Below are 21,849 nucleotides of genomic sequence, written 5' to 3'. Positions count from 1 at the left end.
GAAAAAAATCAGCAGTCTTTCAAATAGAAGTACTGACACCATTTGAAAATATATAATATTGTAAACTCATTTTCAGGGAAGCAAAGTTTACAATCTGTTTGAAATATTCATTCATTCTAACTTTGGGTGTTCTGCATGTAGAGATTTGGTTCATAGTTTTAAAAATTGATTTTGAACATCAAGAAATGTACATTTTGTAACAATTCAGAATTAATGTGGTTTTCCTTGAAATCAATAGTTAGATGTTATCAAGTTATGTTACAAATGTACTGTGCTTGTACCTACAAGCCCTAAGGATTGATATTTTCCTTACATAGAGTGAGCAGAGAATAAACACATTTTTTTAACTTGAGTCTTAGGAAATATTGACCTCAATTTAAGCCATACAATATAGGAATGAAAATTTTTAAGGAAAATGTTAATATATTCCATAACTGTTTTTTATGTGTATATTGTTGTTGTTGTTTTTCAGAATATATTCCCTTATGCATGATTAGCAGAGTTTACAGGGCAAGTAATGGCTAGTATCAAACAAAAATGTATTCCTTATTAAGTTGAACTGATAGAAGAAAAGATATGTAACAAAAAGTGATGATATGGTTATGACAAAATGACCTTAATCATCAGGTTCTTAGCGCAGATGGAACAGAACATCTCTGTGTGAGTTGTCTTCAGTGATAATATAAGAGTATAACTGATTTTATATTTGTAACTCTAACATGACTGTATGGGTGCAAGTTTGATATTTAGTGAAGTTTAAAAAAATCTATTCAGAACTAGTTCAGATCCTGGAAGTGGTAAAGCTAGCTCGTTTAAACTAAATTAGGTAATGCTGAGATTTGTTCTGTTAAATTTCCTGAAGTTCTATGCTAAATAGATTTAATGTTTGATATTCAACTTGCTATTCTATAGAAATAGCACTGTACTTTCGTATGTATTTGCTTGCTAAAGGTACAGATGCATTTAAACACTTTGGAGCAAATTCTCAATGAAATTTACTGGATTGTATGTTCATATGTATCTATTGACAGTTTGACATTTTATTTACATTTTCAAAGCATTTATACTTCAAATCCTTTAAAATCTAGACATAAGGTACTTAGGCATCTTTCAAAATCTGTCATAGGTTGCTCAAGTACTTAAATTTTCCTTTTTCACTTACGGGGTAAGTCAGGGTAGTTCTCATGGTACCTTTTTGGCAGAAACCAAGGCTTGACAGGGCATAGCAAACTGTTGATTTTCTGGAATGCCCAAAATTGTCAAGATTGAAAGATCAGGGTGACTTTGGTAGAGAATGTCTTGAGTATGCTGTTTATTTTTATTGTTAAGTGGAGATACCAGCTGAATTCATTATGTGAGCCTCCCAGCAGCAATCTTTAGTATTAATACCTTTCCTATGGAATTTTCTTATGCTGAATTTGTTTAAAGAGTTATCGTATCTATGATACAGATTTGCTGGGAACTGGGGTCTTCAGAGTGGCCTTGATCAGATTGCTCTAGCCGTGAATATGTTCCTTAGGTCTAGTGTTCAATGAGTCTGAATTAAGTCTTACTCTAGGGACCTTTTATTTCAAGATATTTTCTATGTGTAACCTAACATTTGCTTAAGGAGAACAGTGTCACAGACGGATACATGGCTTTCACAGAGACATTTAAGCAAAGTTCCATAGCACAGTCAGCTGGACACCACTAAAGACAGCATGAAATAGTAAAAGGTGCAAGCATAACAGCCTTTGATCTGTTACCTGCACAGTTATGCTAGTAGTAGAAGTGGACCATCCTGCAGACGCAGCTGCAGTAGCTTCAGGTTCTGTGTCAATGAAAATAAAATAATGATCCCCAAGGCAGATAGTTAAATTACTTAAAATATTTTCCCTCCAGTACTAAATTCCAAACGATGGCAGCATAATAGAAAATCAGTAATAGAAACTACAGTTTTACTCCAGTTAATCTGAAGCCTGATTTTAGAAACTAAAGAAGTCATGATATGGAAGTTATTTCAGCTAATCCCATGAAAGTTTGGATGGTCTTCGAAACTGAATATATAGACTGAAATTTCCTTCATGACTAATGAGTGAAGACTAATTTTTCATTTGCCTAATATGATGTGTGGGTTTTTTACTTATATCAACTTTCCTTCAGCAGTCCTTTTAAAGCCCTATTAAGAAAAGTTGTATTCAGGAGCTGTTCAGAGGAAAGAATTAATCTAGTAGTGTTGATTTTTTTTCTTGATCTCATAGGTCCCCTTTTCTTTGCATTTGCTTTTTATTCTTTAAGTTGCATCTGATAGTTGAAATAGTACTATTCACATATTTTCAATATTCACAATGTAACTGTTTTCTCCCATATTCAGCTGTAATGTGTTAGTATATTTTAATGGGACATCTTAAAAGATTCTCATTTTTCCCAACTTTACGTACCTCCTGTGATGTACCAACTAAATAATCACTGATTGCTGTCTTCAGCAAATCAGAGATCTATGTTACCTGACATATTTAATCACAGATTAAGATGTCTTTTCTCTAAATCTCATGACCTGATACTTAAATTCCAGCTTTTGACAAAATTCTCCTTGAGTTTGTTATACCCTTGTTGTGTAACCCTAAATGACACAGCATGACACAGTTTAATCTTTAGACTATGATTCAATCATTTCTCAACTTGGCTGTTTTAAACAGAACAGTCAAACAGACTGTGAACTGATAGATAGATAGATAGATAAAATCTAGTATAATCTGTTCCTAAAAAGTGAAAATGAATCTATAGATATATATATGATATGGAAATGACATCTTTCCTGCTTCAATTTATCATCTCTTTCCTGACTATATACCATTTATATATCCTATCCATAACTGCATCTAAAGGAGAGATGTTTTCAGCTTTTAAATTAATACAAAAGTATAAGCATAATTTGTTATTGTTGTTTTTAAATATATACAGCAGTTAAATTACTTCTGACTTATGCCACTGTATCGAAGACTAGGATGCAACCTGCAGGTTTCCCAGCAACTCTGATTTGACATCTCTGCATAGGTAATCTCACAATTTTTGAGTAGACCATATGGTCTTTGTCATGGTTTGTCAGAGTGCTGTGGTGCTAATCTACCTTATGTTACTACAGCTAAATGTAAATTAATTTCTGGGCCTAATCTAGACCTTAAGGACATTCCAAAGATAAATTCTACAGGTAGTGTGAATCCGTTAAGTAACTGCACGTAACATACAAAAAACCCCTAATATTTTGTTTATATACCTATCAATTATTCTGCTTATTAGAGGAAACTTAATTGTATCAGAATACCATTTCTTTGCAGAATAATATGGTATTTGATCTAATAAATTAGCTGGAATAGGGTACTGTAAATCTATTCAATTCTGCTCTTCTACCAGCAGAGGGAGTAACAGTGGTAAGTACCATTGTAGTCACAATTATAAGAAATGGCACTGCTATAAGATAAAAGGTACCAGGAGTGAGTCTAGTTATCCACGTCCTAAACCATATGATTTAGATTCATTTCAGAGTAAGTCATGTTATTAGGTTTCTAAAAACTGATATGTTGGGAGGTTTCTTTCAAGTCAAGTTGAAGGTCCTACTTTTTTATATTTTTATGGAATATTTTACAATATGTTATTGTAATCCCAAAGTGAAGAAAAGATGTTTTGGGGCCAAAACTCAAGTACCTTTTCCTACTGTGGGAAAAAAAAAAAAAAAAAAAGGACAAAATAGTAGGGAGAAAAATACCTCTATGCTCTCCCAAGATCTGGAAACGAACTGTCTAGAACAGTTCATTAGCAAGTGCTTTTACTGCTTGAGCTGTGCCATGCACCATAGGTACTGGAGAAGCCATCAAACTTAATCAGTAATCAAGATGTATACTGAATACACGGAGAGCAATTACATTATAATAATAAATTAAGGTCATTTGATTACAATAAATTTGAATAATTTAATGCCATTATAAACCAATATCACATACCTTTTGAAACATTTTGAAACATTCATTACAATAGATTGTTTATGCTCTGTAAAAGTCTATCATACAGTATGAATATTAACAGCCTCTATTTCCCAGACAGCTAGACAGCAATTAGAACTGATGATTTTGAATGTAATATTGAAATAATGTCCTTAATTGCAGTGAGATTTTTATTGCAGTGAAGATACAGAAAACACTTAAACTTGTAATTATAAATTACAGAAATGTATAGCATACAAGACAGTTTATCTGTAAGTTAATATTGTTAACAAAATTGAATTCAATATTTTTGGAGGAGTAGCAGCATTTTTTCAGCCTCTGTTGGTCTGCTTTAAAAATAAATAGAAGCATTGTGTTTGGCTCTAAGACAAAAACAAGGAAAAATGAACAGTGATAGTATGTTTAGTGCCTTTGAGGTTTATATTCAGTTGAGGTCTTTGATAGAATTTTTGTATTTCTAAGGTTCTTACTGTGTTTGGGCCCAAGGCCATCATTTTTGGGGGAAAGAAAGGTGTGTGGGGGGGTAATGGTACAATTTGTTTCCTTGGATTGTTTTGGATTCAAACTGCTTTGGACAGAGATCGTCTTTATGCACTACAAAGTGGCCCAATGTATGTTGGTATAGTGTAATAAAAATGAAGTAAGTTTTTTTTCCAATATCCTCAAACTTTAGGACTGCACTTATTGTAGCATACAGTTTCAGAAGGTTCCTGACAGAGTCAGGGCAGTTAATACTGAATAATTTTTATGTTGTCTATTCAAGAAGTTCTGGTGATATGTGGAAAATTGTATATATTTCCTTCATTAAGCACTCCAGAAAATTCAACAGGATACTTAGTTCCTTGGCTTCTTTTCACCCCTACTGGTTTTATAACTGCAGATGTTATAATGGTAAAAGAGTTGTCATTTGTTATCCCAGGAACGTATAAATATTTCATTTGGGTTCTATTCCATCTAAAGTTAGAGGAGCAAATAACTATATTTTAGAACCTAGGCAGACATACTGATCTTGGGCATTTGGGTCCCTTGTAAGATTTGCTAGATATGGCTCAGTAAGGCATAACATCAGAAGAATACATTACCTATAGGCATTTCATTACTGGCATTGACTTATAGAAACCAGCATAACAAAGGTATGTTCCAGGTATGAATCTTAGCTACTTTTGACAGCTGAATAATATGCAGTGTGGAATATCAGGACCATTGTCATAAGCAGTGGTCCCACCATACATAACCCAATAAACATGAAAGTGAACAGAGCTAATGGTTATGAAATCCTCAGAGAATTTTGGAACCTGAGAAAAGGTGAAAGGAATATTACTTACAAATATATGATGTCTCTAAATGAATCTGTTATACAAAAAGAAATACCTGAATACCTGTGCACACCTCTCTTATTTATTTACTTAGTTTAAGGAATCTGCTCAGCGTTTTAAAATATACTCTGACAGTGTTCTTCAATGAAAATGTCAGTCAGAATATATTATTCTCATATTCTGATCTTCTGAGTAATATTGGTCATTACATTTCACTTACTGATCCCAACATGTGATCTAAAAGGTAGTGGCTGAAGTAGTAGATATATTGTTTTAAAAGGGGCAGCTACCCCAGAAAAGGAATTAACAAGAAGCTTATGTGTTAATTTTAGCTGTTGTGGTCTGTATAAAGGTCCTGTCCTTGCCTTACCTTAACTTATCTTACTCTCTGGTGACATATTTATGCAAATATAACTGAACTGAATGAAGACTCAATTTTGCTTTATTATAGGAGTCATAGAAAATGGTAATAAAAGGGACATATTGTGCTCAGTTATTTTGCAATATATCTTGGAGTTCTCACACAAAAATAATGAAGATGTTCAGAAAAAGACAATTTCTTTGAAAACTAGTTTGGTAAAATAAGACGTCCTCAAGCACAAATAGTTAAATAAAATTAAATCTGAATGCAATTTCATTAACACTTGTCACATAGGGAAAGGAAAAAAAAAATCCTCATTTGCAGGAAGTACTAAAATATACAGACAATGAGACAATTCCATTAAATTAGCATCTCAGTTAATTTGTTGACAAATCATCTCTTCAGTAACTGTTGAAACTGAAAGCGTTGACAGCCTATTATTGAAATCTCCATAGGATGTTAATGTAGAGGTGAGGGATTTTCTGTTGCTGAATGACTTCCTTGAGTCAGAAAAAAACATCAGCTTCCATATTGTAATTTTTCAGGGAAGTATTCTTTATCATTAAATTATAAGTGTACAAGAAGAAGCTCTCTGGTAGAAGAGTTTAAATTATAAAAGGTTATGCTAACATTAGCCTGAGATCTGAGTTTCTGAGCGATGGGATAATAGAAATCTATAAAGTTTTACCTTGTGACAGTTAAATCTGATTCTATGATTACTAATAGGAATAGTGACCTTTTTAAACATATATATATGTGAGATAAATACATGATAACAAGTGCTGGGATTGTACAAAATGGGCCTCTAGGCAAAGGAGAGCTCAGTAGTGTGAAAATAAGAATATTTTTCACAGCTACTTCATTTATTGTTAGCTTTTTGTTATTTTACCATTTTGCAGCCAAAGCCACTGTTCTAGATATTGTGTAATAGGGAAAAAATAACAACAACAACAAAAAAACAACTACCACTGTTTGACACTGTTTGACACTGTGATATTAATAACTATAATTGCTACCTTATCCACTTTCATATTCATCCGTTTCTTTATTTTGTTGCTATATATCTTTTGGACGGCAACCCTGACAGTAAACCACAATGTAGGAGCCGTGTCCTTAATTGAAATTCGTTTGACTGAGAGGATAAATAGATCATAGAATCAAAATTCCCATTTTCTGCTACATCAGAGAGAATTTCTAATGAAGACTATTATTCTCAAAACACCCTTGATTTTTCCCATCTTAGAAAAATGTGAAATGTTTTTGATGTGTAGAGAAAGGAGAATTTAACAGTATGTGACACTCTAGCAATGCAAGACAGTTACGTGCTGTATAAAACTTAGATGCTTGCAAATTTAATCTAAATAACCTCCAATTTCCCTGTTAGATTGTCTGCTTTCCAATTAAGTGTATCTGTATACTTGTAATGAAGTAAAAGTAAAATTTCTGGATATAGATTATTTTCAGTTTAATATCCAAAAATCTGGGACCCTCAGCTGAAGTTCTTGTATGCTGATTTAAGTTCAGTGGCTATTCTGACATAATTTTAGTAGTTTAGATTAACATATATGATCATACTCTGGCTCCTTTGAGCTCTATATTTTATCCCTTATGTTACATTGAGAAAAAAGACTCTTGCCTTCAATGTATTCTGGCCTTTATATGTGATGTGAAATTAATGTATTTTATATAAAACGTAACGCATGGAAATTACTTAAAGTACAAAATCCTAAAAAATTACAAATAATGTGTTTGAATGATTGAACAGTGAAGGTGATTGCATTGTAGATGGTTGAACAAGCAATATTTTATCTCAGAGATTAATAACTTTCCCTTCAAAAAAAAAAAAAAAAAAAAAAAGTTCAGAAGCACTGGTTTTAATTAAAGATTGTTGCAGTCAAAAACGATCAACTGTGTTCAGATTTCTCTTAACCATAGGTCTACTTAAGAAAAAAAGCAAAATAAACATAGTTACAAACAGGATCGATTCCTTTTTTTTTTTTTTTTTTTTTTCTCCACATGTACCAAATGTATTAAATGCCTAGGAAGATACTTTGTGGATTAGAAAAGATAAAGAAAACAACAACAACACTAAATTAAAATTTTTAAAATATGATTAAATAATGCCTAGTATTAAAGTTTAAACAGAAATTTGTGTACCAACATTACAGGATGATCAGGTTTGAGAGACTCCAAAACACATTGATACTGCTATTTTTTTCTCTTCTGAAGTTACTCAACCAACTGGAAAGTAATCTCCACAAGAGATCAATACTTCCCCTCAGTGTGCTGATTGAGTGAGCCTTCCAAACATAGACAGAAGAAAATAAAAGCAACAGACAGCTAGCAAATCCAGCTAAGCCATAAATGAGTCAACATGTCCATTAAGATGCATTGACTTTCCATCTATTTACATTTAGAAGTATGTACATATTGCAAATGGGAATTTGTTCAACAGGTGACACTATCCACCACACTAACATACAGCAAACTATTCTTGTACGCTATTTCCTGAGACTGCTGCCATGAAACAATTTTAACTGTCTTGGATGCTATATGACCGAACTAGCATCTTACCAGGAAGAGCACTTGTAGGTCAAACATACAATTTTGTGTCTGAACTTTGAATTGTATATTTTCACTTGCTTCTGCCGTCCCTTGCATTTACAGAGGTGTCAAACTCATAAATGAGCATTTCATCAGGATGTTTTCCTGTGTTTTCTAAACAGTTGGAATATGTTAATGTAGTTAGGCATCTTATTGTCAATTTGTGTTATAACAATAGTATACCAATTACTATACCAACAATACCAAATCATCAGTAAAACAGACAGTATATCTCTATACTATAGATAATCTATCTCTATGCTCCTTCAAAAGATAGCATATCCTTATTTCTATATGTAGACTTGTTTATCCAGGTCTCTTCTATCTGCAACTGCTTTTATCTCATGGTTCTAAAACTTATATTAATGAAAAAAATATAGTGATCTAATTCCACAGAAATTATACCACAATATTATCTTTCTAGAAAAAATAGTGGCTTTGATAATCAATGGTTCTTTCCTATTAGTATGCACATATAGCAAGGCCTTACATTTACAGTGGCACAGGGGACGTTCCATCTTGTCTGAAGTTAAAGGTTGGACTAGATGATCTTAGAGGTCTTTTCCAAACTGAGTGATTCTATGATTCTAATTAGATTCTAACCTCTATATGGTTGTCACATGGGGTCCAAAACCCCAAAAGCCATATTCATCCATTATTTGATATCAACAAATAGATGTATCACTCTCAGAAGGGCTGGTAAGTAAAGGAAAAAAACTCTTACAAAAATAGTTCTGAGCTTCATCTCTTTACAGTGTAGGTATTGCTAGTGTTTCTGTATTGCTCATACAGATAATTAGAACTGCTTGGTTGTCTTCATGTATTACGGCCCTGAATCATTCTGAACTATAAACAGAGGCCAGGGATCTGTCACCTGTCCTGACACAGCAGACATGGCATTCACAAACCTAGCATCAGTCCTGATGCCCGTTGTAGGAGTTGAGTCTTGTCACATAACCTGAAGTAGGATGAGTTCCCTTCCTTTTTAATGAAAGCTGGTTATCCTGGCTGGATGGATAGTGATGAAATGCTATGCTTCATGAACTAACCAATGAAGTGATTACAAGTGGCTTAATTTGAATGGTGAATTACTTTAGTTCCTAAGAAAATTAGTAATAAATTGGCTATATATGCTAACTACCACCCAAAATCCAGAAAAAAAGTCTTGTTAATGACTTCCTCACCTCCTTAATATTCACATTTAGCGAAGCAATGAAGTACAAGTTGAGCTGAAATGAGTAGCATTTACCCAAGTTACATATGCTTCCCTGGACATTCCGGTGTGAAGGAGAGGAAAGAATATGGCACAGGAAGAGGCAAATGTTTGAACTGACCTATGTATATAAGTGATGTAATAATCTCCCACTAAAATAACATCAGAAATAATACTGTCTAATAAGCATTGCTAACATGCTACTAAAAACAAACAAACAAACAACAACCAATTCTCATATTTGCCTTACAGCTCACTATATTCTAGCTGTATTTTGAAATTGACTGTAGGATCTTATTTGCTTGTTGGGGATTCAGTGGTTTATGTATAGATAATATTTCTTCCAATAGTACAGTACTTCATTTATTAGGTGGAAGAAAGATAGAACAACTAACTAGTCTTCACTAGTTAAGAACTTAAATGCAGTACTTAAATGGGGACACAAATTAGATCAGAATAGCTTCTAATTTTTGGTGGATTATTGTTCTAAATGTTTTATCTTTAGATAAATTATTCATGTATGATTGTGGTCATCCTCTCTTTGGTTCTAAAGGTTGAATATTATCTAATAATTAACCTTCTTAGTTTTCCTCATTGATGATCGCAGAGTGTTTTGCATTCCACCAGCTCATTTTTACCTTTTCTTGAATGAGATGCAGACATATCAGGGCAGTTTATTGTAAATCATCATTGCACAGTAAATGGTTTACATCTGAAAATGTATTTTGATATCTTACAGAATCTCTGTCATCTCACCAAGTAATGTGCGAAAAAAAATTCTTTTCTACAAAGTACACCTTAATTGATGTATTTTCTTGGATTTCTACTCTTACTGTGCCTGGCAAACCCTTCCAAAGATACATTTTTGAGCTTCTCACTTAAGAAGGGAAAAAAATATTGTGATATAACTGCCCTCACAAAATTTTGCGATTATATTTGGTTCTGTGGATCAGGTATGTAGTATCCGTAACTGGTCTGCTGGCCAAAACCAGCATGAGTTTTTGTAATGCAGGCAAATATACTTTGAATAAACTAGAAACATAGCCTCATGGTAATAGGGAAAGAATATAAACTGATCCTGCATTTAAAAAGTAACTTGATTTGATATTCTGTTAACTAGACATGCATTAATTAAATGGAATTTTATTTTCTATCATTTAACTAAGAAAAAAAACACACACACACGCTTCTTCCTAATTAATTGATGTATTGGTGTAAAGTATTCTTGCTGGGTATCTTGCAGATTAGAATCAAGAACACACTTCTGTTGCTTAGAAAAATATAACAGTACTTTTTTTTTTATATTCCTTTTCTACTGAGGTTATTTCTTCCAGCTATCTCACTATGGGTACATACAGTAGAAGGTGCAGGCATTACTTACAAGCAATACACACTATGTACAACTAGCATTTTGCATGTCCAGTCAGGTAGGAACAGTATCATTTTCTTCCAGGTAAAGCAAATTAAATAAGTGCATAATTCTCTTAACCCAGTTTCACTATGAGTTAATTTTTTCTTCTCTGGAACTGAATAAGGAAAGACATCAACTATGTTGCACTCAGTTAGAAGATGGTTTAATTAATTGGCTATGTGCATGACTTTAGCATTTCTTGGCTGTACAATACAGTGAGTGAATTCTGTGCCTTTTCATAAAACTGTGCTCCAAAAACTTATCTTTAATTTTCTTCTAGCCCATTTGGATGTGGAAGAAATATTTCCAGGCTGGGTAGCTATTTTTTTTTTTTTTTTTCAGTGATTCTGTAATACATTTTAGAGAATCTCTGTATGGATAGATACAGCCTTGAGCTCTTTTTGCAAGACATGGTGCTGTGCTAATGTTGCTTTAGCACAATGGTGCTTTAGCACAATGGTACACTACTCCGACTGCACTGTTTCTGATGTAGGAGTATAGATCAGTAAAGTACACTTTGATTCTTGTCCACATGCAAAACATGGTTGCAGAAATTTATTCAATCAAAAATCACTACTTTGGGACCAGGACTGACGAGAAAATGAGACCTCTTTTCAAGGAAAACATCAGTGTTTGGATACTCATTTTTGTTAGAACAGAAAGTGAGTCTTTGATGGTTTTAGGGATAAAGCACACAGAACACTTTAGAGTACTGTTTAGAAGACAGGAAAATTGTGGATTTGGTTTGTGCTCAAGCTGATTCAATACAGTACCTTAAATCTGGAGCTCAGGTGCTCCAGATATGCTTTGATATGCTAAGAAATGCTGTTTATGACAAAGTGATTTATTCCAGCTGAACAGAAAGGATTAGGTGACCACATCTAGTGAGTACAAGAACTGAAAGGATTTTAAGTTATCACTTTTACCCCAAGAGCAAATTGTCTCTTCGTCTAGTTTAAAGTTGAGAACAACATGTTCCTCCATCAGTCCTCAGCTCACAGCAGAAGTCTGACCTATATTTAAGCCCATAATAGCAAGATGCCCTTTTTTGCTGAAGTTATTGTCACACAGAGATATAAAATGACTCTTCTTATGGGGCAGCTTACTTTTAATATCTGAAAGCTTCTCTTTCTCTCTTTTGCCTTTTATTACTATTTTCTGTATTTTAAAAGGGCAAAATCTGAGTTTGGCATTTCCATTTCAGCCTATTGCAAGTGCTTGTGTGATGATGCACAAGCATCAAATTTGCTTAATTGCATTGTAGCATACATCTTCCACTTTCAAGTGCCCCCAAGTCGTATTAGTTGTTTAATGAAGTTGGTGGGAAACCTAGTTTACAAATAGTAGTAGTGTTAAGAATTTTCAGAATTAAGACATGGAGCAATTTTGTTATATTGAAGTGCATGCTACCTAGTGCTTACTGGATGAAATAGGCCTAATCAAGCTTGGCTTATTGCCAGTATGTACTGAATGACTCGTGAATTGGAGAACAGGAGGATTTCAAGTCTACATGTAGAATGAGTTACTTTAGCTCTTGTTACTGCTTTGAAGTTCCCTAAAGAAAGTAAAGCATGGCAACTGAGAGTCTTTCCTAATTTTAATGCAATGTTCAGATCTGTAATGTTAAAGTTTTCTTAAATCTAAGGGACTGGTTAAAATCCATATCAGTGTCATCCCACAAATAATTCAACTAGGGGCTGACAGTTCAGTCTTCAAGGAAGAAAAACTTGTTGAGTACTCTGTCATTGGAGGTGATCAGAGCATTGTGATCTGTTAGACAACTGATGATCTGAGAGAATGCGAAGGAAGCTCTTGTGAAATTAGGAAAAGGTTAAGGATGGAGAAACTGATAGGGAAATTTTGAGAAAGGAATTAGATAGGTCACTGATATGTTTCCACTGTGGAGGCCAATGGAGACTCGGTAGACTTGAATGTACACTTGTAAAAGCTATACTTTATTTTGTTACATGAATCTGCTCTTATCTTGATGTTTCTGATCTGGGAAAAAGGAGCCACAGCTATCTCCTGTAGATTAAAAGAAGTGAAATGTAGCCTGGGGGGATGAAGGAATGGCTTGACTCTCAAAGGCAAAAAGTACAGTGCTAGAGAGAAGAAATGACCTTGTATCAGAGAAGTATATATATGTTTTTATTGTGCATTAATAAAATATGTATTGACTGGGAAGAAGTAAGTTGCTAGATTATACTGAACAAGTAAGTTACCATGCTTGAAAAAGGGATATTCTTCAGTGGAAAGTCAGTTCATAAATATCTAATCTAATATCAGAAAGATGCACAGCACTTTCATGTGCTTTCATAAACCAAATGAAATTTGGATTCAGCGGGATAGATTCAAACCTGTGTTTATAGTTTGTAGGAAAGGCATACTTCTTGAACAAATATATCTGAGAGCAAAAACAATCAACCAACCAACCATAAACAAACAAATATTCACTTGGAACAGTCCTGCATTTAGGTCAGACAAAGAGGATGATCTTTTTGCCTAACAATTCTATAAGCAGATTGCATGTTGTTTTATGGACAATGTTGCTGCCAAAAACACCAATTTCTATGCTACATTTCCAAAAGTGCTAATTGACTGAGTATGATATTCTTCCTGGGATGGAGTGCTAACTTCTGTTACTTGTACCTCAGGGAGGTTTGTCAAAAAGTCTTCTCGACACGACCACCTGCTAGTAGTCGGTTTAGAACACTCAAAGTGTCACCTACTTCCAGTCAAGTCCAGCTTGATGAGGATAAACAAAATGCATGGCATGAACAGTAAGGTATTGTCAGACTAACATTAAAACTGCAGTGTATTAGCTTTTGCATAGAAATCTTGATGTAATTTATTTTCAAACAATGGATTTGTTTCCCCAAGGAAATTGTATATCCAAAATGTCTTTCATGGATCTTTGCACAGAAGTTGAAGTCAGATTGAATGCTGTAAAAGCAACCAGCACATTTGCAATTATTTCAGACAAAAGACATTTGGAGAGCCTGCTAAAATACAACTTTTAGTCCTTTGGGATATAACTTCCTTAGAAACAAAACATTCTCTTGAAGGTAAATAGGAAGAGGCATTGATTCCGCTAACCAGAACGCTTCCAAAGTTGTTGATAATGATTTTCTAAAATCACTGTAACACTACTATGAATTAAAAATGTCCCAGTTGGAAAATTTGGTGCTGAAGTATTACAGTGGTTGGAAAACTTACTAGATTAACTTTTAGTTAAGCTATTTTATATCAAACTACTTTATATCAAAGACAAATGTAGCATTAATGTAAAGAATTTGTGCTGAACATGAAAATAATTAACACTTAAATAAAGATGTGCCATATGGTTTGGCAGAAACTGGAATATTCTGAAACATGGTGGCCTTCTGCTTGCAGCTTTAGGACTTGAAATCTACTATAGTCTGGAAGGAAAAAAAAAAGCTTAAATCTTCAAAGAATGTAGATATTGTTAAATGGGTGTATTTTATATTTTGTTTTAACTGATTGTTCAATCCAATTCAAAGTAATTATACACAAAAGTAATTATTCAAAATAAAGGAACAAGTGGATGGGCTATTGTTGATTACTTATTGCTGACCATGCTGGTAAACTTATAGTATAAATGCAAATATAAAATCTAAAAATTGTAGACACAGTTTGGTCTTCTTGGTTATAATCAAGTGTGGGAGAATCAGTAGAAACATGGAAAGGGAAAGACATGTTCCTATAAATGTTGTGAGACAGTTCCTTTCACTGGCTTCCATACTTCTGCACTTGTTTTTGGCTGACATGGTTAATTTTCTTCATAGTGGCTGGTATGTTACCATGTTTTGGGTTTAGGAGAAAAATAATGCTGATAACACACTGATATTTTAGTTGTTGCTGAGTAGTGCTTACACTGAGTCAAGGACTTTTCAGCTCTTCATGCTGCACTGTCAGTGAGAATTCTGGGGGTGCACAAGGAGCTGGGAAGGGACAGAAGGGATAGATGACCCAAAGTGGCCAAAGGGATGTCCCATACCACACGGTGTCCTGCTGAAGAATAAAACTGGTGGGGAATTCAACAGTGGTGGGGGGCAGTTGCTGCTCAGGAGCATTGGTCAGCAAGTGGTGAGCAATTGCATTGTGCATCACTTGACTTGTTTTATATGTTTTCCATTGTTATAAGCTGTGAGGAGATGCAGAAGCAAGTGATGTGAATAACATTTAATTGCTGGCAAGTAATACAGGTAACCTGTGATTGAGGACAGGATGGCATGTGAGGGCCCCCAGAATAAAAGTGATAACAGTCGTCAAAAAGCAAATAACTTTTAAAAATACAGAATTCTGTTAAACTGTTAATTTTTATTTAAAAAAAAAAAAAATAGTGCACAGCTATGCATTTGCAGGTCTTAGCTGGAGTCTGCAGAGACAGACAAAAGTGCCACCATACAAAGCAACAACAACAATAATAATAATAATAAACAACTGCTATTTCTGAACAGCCTAAAATTTGGAAGAACTGCAAGTCTTGTGAGACTGACTTGTCTCAGAAGGTATGGGCAATTCAGATAAGCAGTGAATAACCATCAAACGTTTTGCTGCTTGCTAATCTTTGGTTTCAAACTTTTTTTTTTTTTTTTTTTTTTTTTTTAGGCTTATCTGTCACAACAAAAAGAAAAAGGAGGCAAGGCACTATTATGGTCAAAATGTCATAAAACATTTAATAATAATTTAAAACATTTAATAATAAGAGGCTTTTCAGTGCTCTTTGGCATTTCTTGGTACCTGCACCCTGAGGCTAACAACTCACAATACAGAAACGTTTGGTCTATGTTAATTTAACAAAAGCAGCTATCAAGGTAAGATTTAAATTAACTTCAGGTGGAGTATTGGTCCATTTGGTTTTCTTCCTTGGTTTTGATTGATTCTAGTTTTCAGGGTCATTAAACATATTTAGTAATAGTTTTCTGAGTAGTAAACAATTTTTTTGAAATGGTCCTAAAATGAACTTTCTTCCTGACAGCTCTGCTTGAACATTCTGTAGTAAAGGAATCTGACCAAATCAACACTTTGTCAGAAAGAAGTGTTGCAAGAATTTTGTCACTTCTGTACCCTGAGGTACAAGTAACAGAACTGAACTCTTACAAAATCCAGAACAACAGTCAAGAGGCAGTTAAATCCCCATGAACCAAAACTTTAATATTTTTTTCCAAAGAATATGGTGCTATATCTAATCTTCATTAATTTTATAATTTCTGCAATTCTTTTCTGTGGTCTTCTACATTTCTAAAATTACAAGCGATTTATTTTATTTTATTCCTAGAAGATGATTAAACAAGAATATAAAGAAAATAGTGCTATATAGAATATAAATCCAATGTTATTTGTAGAAATAAGCATATTATATATCAAAAATGTGCACTGTTTTGCTAATCTCTATCACAATGACAAACTGCAGTAATACAGTTATATACTGAAAATATCAGATGAGTACAGCAAACAATGTACAAGTAGCAGCATTAATTTCTCCCTCTTGCCCTGGAAAAAAAAAAAAAAAAAAAAAAAAAAAAGAAAGAAAGAGGAAAACATGTCTAGATGTTAATTTTAAACAACAAAAGAAGAACTTTCAGAATTTTAACTCCTACACTTTTTATTCTCCATATAGTTATTTATATATTACTAACATGTCAGTCTTTCATCTTCTCTTGAGAAAAATAAATAGATCAAAATGCTTGTCTTACAGATTTTCCAAACCTTCAACATCTGCAGTCGAACCCTTCCAATTTCTCCAACATTTTTTTTTTCATTTTGGACACTGGACACTCTTCCATTATCAATAATATAATGGTAAATAAGGACTTTAAATAGCTGTTTTATTCGTTAACATGCAGCAAAAGCTGCACTTTTGTTAACATGCAGCAATTTAGCACTTTCTACTGCATTGTAAGTTGTGAATTCATGCTTTTCAGGGCTCTTTTTGGTTTTACTTCTTCCCAGTATAGTTTCTTATTGCTTAAGAAGGTTATTCAGTTTTGTTAGTTTGATAGTATGCATAATAGCTATTCAGAAAGATAAATACTTCTTGGTTGTGCCTTATTTACCAAATACTTTTTGCCCTATTTGCCAGATAACAAAGATTACTTTTCATCATCATTGTTCCACTACATTAATCTCTGCCTTTATGTATCTGCAAATATGATCACTAATCATTTCATTTCCCATTAGTAAGAAAATCACTGGTCAAAGTATTAGTTTGGCCATAGTCAAGATCCAAATTTCAGGGAACTTGTTAAATAAACATTTAGTTAAAAGTAATTTCAAAGTCTTTAGGGATATTCAGGTACTCGTGATATCCTAAAGCAAAAGTTTGCTTGAGTTATATTTTGTCTCAGTTGATTTGTTGTAGGTATTCAAATGCTGTGACAAGAGACTGCTGTTTACTTGTATGACAGTGTTAAGGATAGGGCTGACATTAAGTTAAACAAGAAGGATTGTCAAAGACAGTGCAGCTACTCACTATTGCAATTTTATTTCACAACTGGATCCCTTTAAACTTAAATAGTTACATCCATTGTGGTTTCTTTCTGCCTGTGATTCTTGCAATTGAATGTGTAGCTACTGTGTGACTTAAGTTACTTACTCCTCTCTAAAAAGTAATCAAAAGCTTTTCAGACTAAGTGGAATGCTTCAATGACATTGGTAAAAAAGGTTAACACATGCAGACTTAATGTAAAGCAGAATTAGCTGCTGTAACAGTACTTATAAAATATTTTATGAATTCAGAGTTAAGACCACTACACTAAATCACAATAAATATTAAATAGAATTGATCTATTTATTTGAGTTAATTTCCTCAGTATTTAATTCCTCTTGAACTGATTTCATGCGATTTCCAACATTTCATGAATAGGATTGTAAATGCTGCATATTTATAACCTTTTAGTTAAAATATAATGGAGCTTGAGGAAAAACATCTTCTGCATTGCAAAGACAGGCATTAGCAGTGGTAGGAGAAATAAGTATTAGGCAAATGGCTATATTCTAAGATCTGAATGATCATAATGATCCTTTAATTATTATGACAGACCTATATAATTATTCAAAAAGATTTCACCTTAACTCCATTGCCTCCAGTTTGGTTGGAGAATTACTTTTGGTTAGACACAAAATCTTCACAGAATGTGTGCAAATGGTGAACAATATACCATAGCTGTGGTATCAGTGGTTGTTTTACTCTGGTTTTGTCAGGTTACTGTTAGTTTTTGTTTGTTTGTTTGTTTGAAGTTCTTTCTTTTTTGAATCCAGTTAGTTTTACGTAATAGCATTTTATGCTTGAAAAAGATCTTTTTTGGTAGATTTATTTAATCTTACTGAAGCAACTTTTTCTCATTTTCTCTCTGTAGGTGTTTTCAGATCTCTACATTTTCCTCTGAAGGTAGAAATCTACTTACCCTAGGTCCAAGTCCTGCCAGAACCTCTTTTGCTTAAGAGTTTTATTGACCCAGAAGCACTTAAAAAGAAAAAATGTGAAAAGTACTAGTAAAAGAAAATGGTGTGTTAAAGAGCTCTTCTACATCCTCATTGCTTTTCTTACCAAAATAACTTAAGCTGCAGATAGCATTTAGACAGGTAGAGAGCTCTAAGGTCTTCCAAGCACAGGATAAATAATTGTAGCAAGGAGAGGTAGTATTGGTGTTTTTTCTTTCCATTTCATATGCCATTGTTATTGTGGGTATGTGAACAGAATGAAGTTTTGTGTATAATACAAATGAGAGGTAGGCTGTCACAGGGAAAACTGCTCAACTTGTGGTTTAGACCAGATCAGGATAGGAGCAGCTTAGTGATTTATTAGCAATGTGTTATTAACTGGTTATCAATGAGCCCTTCAACATAGCTACAATAGCATTTACAAAATGTTAATGAAGACCTACAATCTTCTAAAGTTTTTATAACTGCTTCTCAAATGTTCCAGTCATATGCACACTACTAGTATGCGAATGCTCCACCTCTTGCAGGATACGTGGGTTGCAAGTACCTATACAATTCTGGGATGTGGTTCCCCCTCTTTACATACACGTCCTGTTAGAGTTGTGGGCACCCCAGCTTTATGTGTACCTTGCTGCTCCCTACAGCCGGATAATCCACAAAATGGTGAGGAAGGTGCCACGGTCATGTGCACATACCCAGGTGTGGGTCCCTGGTGCTGCACCATGCACTGTCTCTTCTCTAGCTGGATGTGGGCTGCTCATGACACTCAATGGAAAGGATGCTCTGCCCAGCCTAGGCAGAGGTTGTGGAGTCTGTGAGGCTATTTCTGCCGAAGCCAAGCCAAGTTTAGACAACTGCTCTGTTATCCTTTTCTCACTTCAAGGTTCCTCACAACTGTTGCAAAATAAAGTTTGCAACCACAGATTGTTTAATTGCTGAGGTAGGAATGTCCATTCTCCTGACTGAGAGTAATTTCTATTGTAAACTATCTGTTGAATGTCAAGCTGTAAGTCATACCTGTCACCACTAAACTTTTACAGCAGAGACAGCTGCAGTAGCCCTGTGGGTGTTTGCCTCAGAAAATTCAGCCTGACTCTGCAAAAAGTTTAAGGGAATAATAGTAACTGGACATGTCAAAGCATGACTTCTTTCCAGAAAATGACAATGAACCAGGCTACTGGGTTTGCAACCAAGTATGGCTCCCAGAGTGTTTCTTTGTGTGTGCAGGAGGGAAAGGGAAGACAAAAGGGATCAAAAAAGTGTCAGAAAGCATTAGAAACACATGGAATTAAACAAGAAAGGAAATACTTGGTTAATCATATTGTCTGTCTGAAATTACACTTAATATCAGCTTGGGAAGCAGTCTTCCTTCTTGTTTTGTTCCTTAGTGTATTGATAAACAAGCTACAAACTCCTGCAGTTCTTCTTTACAGTAATGACCTATATGGATTTATATAGCTTTTGGGGCTCTGCAGTCCTGTAGCATTGGTAATGTAGGGCTGAGCCCATAGAGTTTCAGTAACCATCTGCCTTGTACTAAATATGTCCTGGCACCTATGTGTTCTGAAAATCGAAGGCATTCACTAAAATAGGAAGGTATAAAAATAAATTCTTTAACTTAGAAAAGAGAAAAGGAAAAGAAATCCAGACATTTATTTTCCAAAGAATGCAGTCTCAGGTCTCAGCTGTAGAATGATAAGTAGGAGGACTCAAAGGGATCCTTGGGATTCAGCTGTCTTTCAGCATAGCATCATTTGCAAGATTAGAGGTTTAATTATATGATAGATGTAAGAGTTGAAATGAAACACAAGGAGAAAAGAGAAAGACAGCTGTAGTGTAAATACAATTAATTTCCAGAAGAAAAAAGCTAACATTCTAAATGTTTCAATTGTATATTGCTTAGAATGAAGGCGTAACTCCCTGTGAGTAGCAAATATTTGTCTGAGACTGTTGTTGTAGCAGGTAATTACTGTTAAGTTTTAACTTCTTCAATCTTATGACATCTTTGATTAGCAAGCCTCTAAAACTTTCCCAATCGAGAGAACTGTTAATACTACTGACATGTTTCTTTTTCTTACTCTTTGCAGTTCTCTCAGAAGCAATCTGAAGAGATTAAAAAAAATACACATGGATGCTGGAACATGTTTGGTTTGTCACTTTTGTATCCACTTTAATAACTAGAACTTGAAAAAGGTTATTAATTTTGATGGGGCTGGCATGCCTCTTTTGTCTCTGAAACTATTCATGTTAACCTGAGAAGACAGAATGGTTTTAGCAGCTTCCTAAAAGCTGTCATAACTATTACATTCTCCAAAATTTGATAAATCAATGCCTGTTATTTTTGCAAGAAAACCATCTGCCTCTGTCTATTCTTTCTTCTGTAAATCTTGAGCTGCCATTTCTCATTTGCCTTTCATGGCTGGTATTACAAAATTGCTTATTAAAATGGTTTCAGAAATAAATTCCTATAACAAATTCTAGAGTATAATCACTAACAATATTGGCAAGGATATGGATTTTTTTTTTTTTTGTCCATCTATTTTTCCCTTCTAAAGTGCAATAAATTGTTGACCTTTTCTACTTCAAAAGACAAATTCTATTTTATTATGTACCTTGTATCTCAGTATCTTGTTGACTGTAGTACATTATGAATTTTACTGGATAACATAGTTCCTCCTATCAAGAACTGGATATACCTTACTACAGTTCATTGAAATGTCTGACTGCTTTGGAATAGAGTAAAAATCTCTTGACAGATGTCCTGACAAAGCAATAATGAAAAGGTCACTCTAGTTTTCCTGCAGCATTCATCTTGTTTCTTTAGTGGCTGTGTACCATAAACTAGATCCAATTATATCTAATTAGAAACACCAAGTTCCATAATAGAAGTTAAAAAGCCATTAAATGCTTGTATTAAAATTATCACACATTATATTTCAAAATTCTAAAACTGTTAAATGGCATCTCATCAACATTACTATTCAGATCCAGTCTAAAATCTTTTTACCTTTTCTAAAGATCAAGGTCACAGAGCTCAGCAGTTCTTGTTTTATGGGGCCTTGGGGCCATTTTGAACTATTACTACTTCGAGAATTGTTGATTATAATTGAATACTGGAATAAAAGTACATCATAGACATTCTGAGCAAGTCTTCCCTGACAACATTATCAATGTATGGAATAACAAATGCCTGATATTCAGTGACAATTATGAAAATGCTTGCTTATCATTTTTTGTCATGCTATGATAAGCCACAAATTAATAAAGACTAAGTCTAAAAATATTGCATATTTGCATATGTACACCAATGATGTTTCCTTATGTTTCCTTGAAAAGCACAGTAAAAATAATTGATGATGCTAAAGAAAATATTTGTTCTATTGATATACAATAATAATTTAGAAAAGTTTGGAAGAGGCTATTTTGAAAAGGCACAGAATTTTACAGAGGTCTTTCAGCTGAATTTGAACTTTATTAGACCCATAGGTTGTTACATT

At 33.9% G+C, this 21,849-nt stretch overlaps 1 long non-coding RNA gene across 4 annotated transcripts; it reads left to right on the top strand.

Moving 5' to 3' along the window:
• Window positions 1–3,372: 3,372 nt before the first annotated feature.
• On the top strand, window positions 3,373–21,640 carry LOC118170617. 4 transcript variants are annotated; one of them, XR_004752806.1, is made up of 3 exons: window positions 3,373–3,410; window positions 15,257–15,723; window positions 20,440–21,640. It is a non-coding gene; the product is annotated as an uncharacterized LOC118170617 (long non-coding RNA). The 4 variants fall into 4 exon arrangements; XR_004752808.1 differs by lacking the exon at window positions 3,373–3,410 and having other exon boundaries at window positions 15,024–15,417; window positions 15,518–15,723; XR_004752807.1 differs by lacking the exon at window positions 3,373–3,410 and adding an exon at window positions 18,268–18,299 and having other exon boundaries at window positions 15,024–15,723.
• The last annotated feature ends 209 nt before the right edge of the window (window positions 21,641–21,849 follow it).

The sequence above is a fragment of the Oxyura jamaicensis genome, chromosome 8 (genome assembly GCF_011077185.1).
Source record: "Oxyura jamaicensis isolate SHBP4307 breed ruddy duck chromosome 8, BPBGC_Ojam_1.0, whole genome shotgun sequence".
Lineage (NCBI taxonomy): Eukaryota > Metazoa > Chordata > Aves > Anseriformes > Anatidae > Oxyura > Oxyura jamaicensis.
This window is presented reverse-complemented; position numbering and strand designations above follow the sequence as displayed.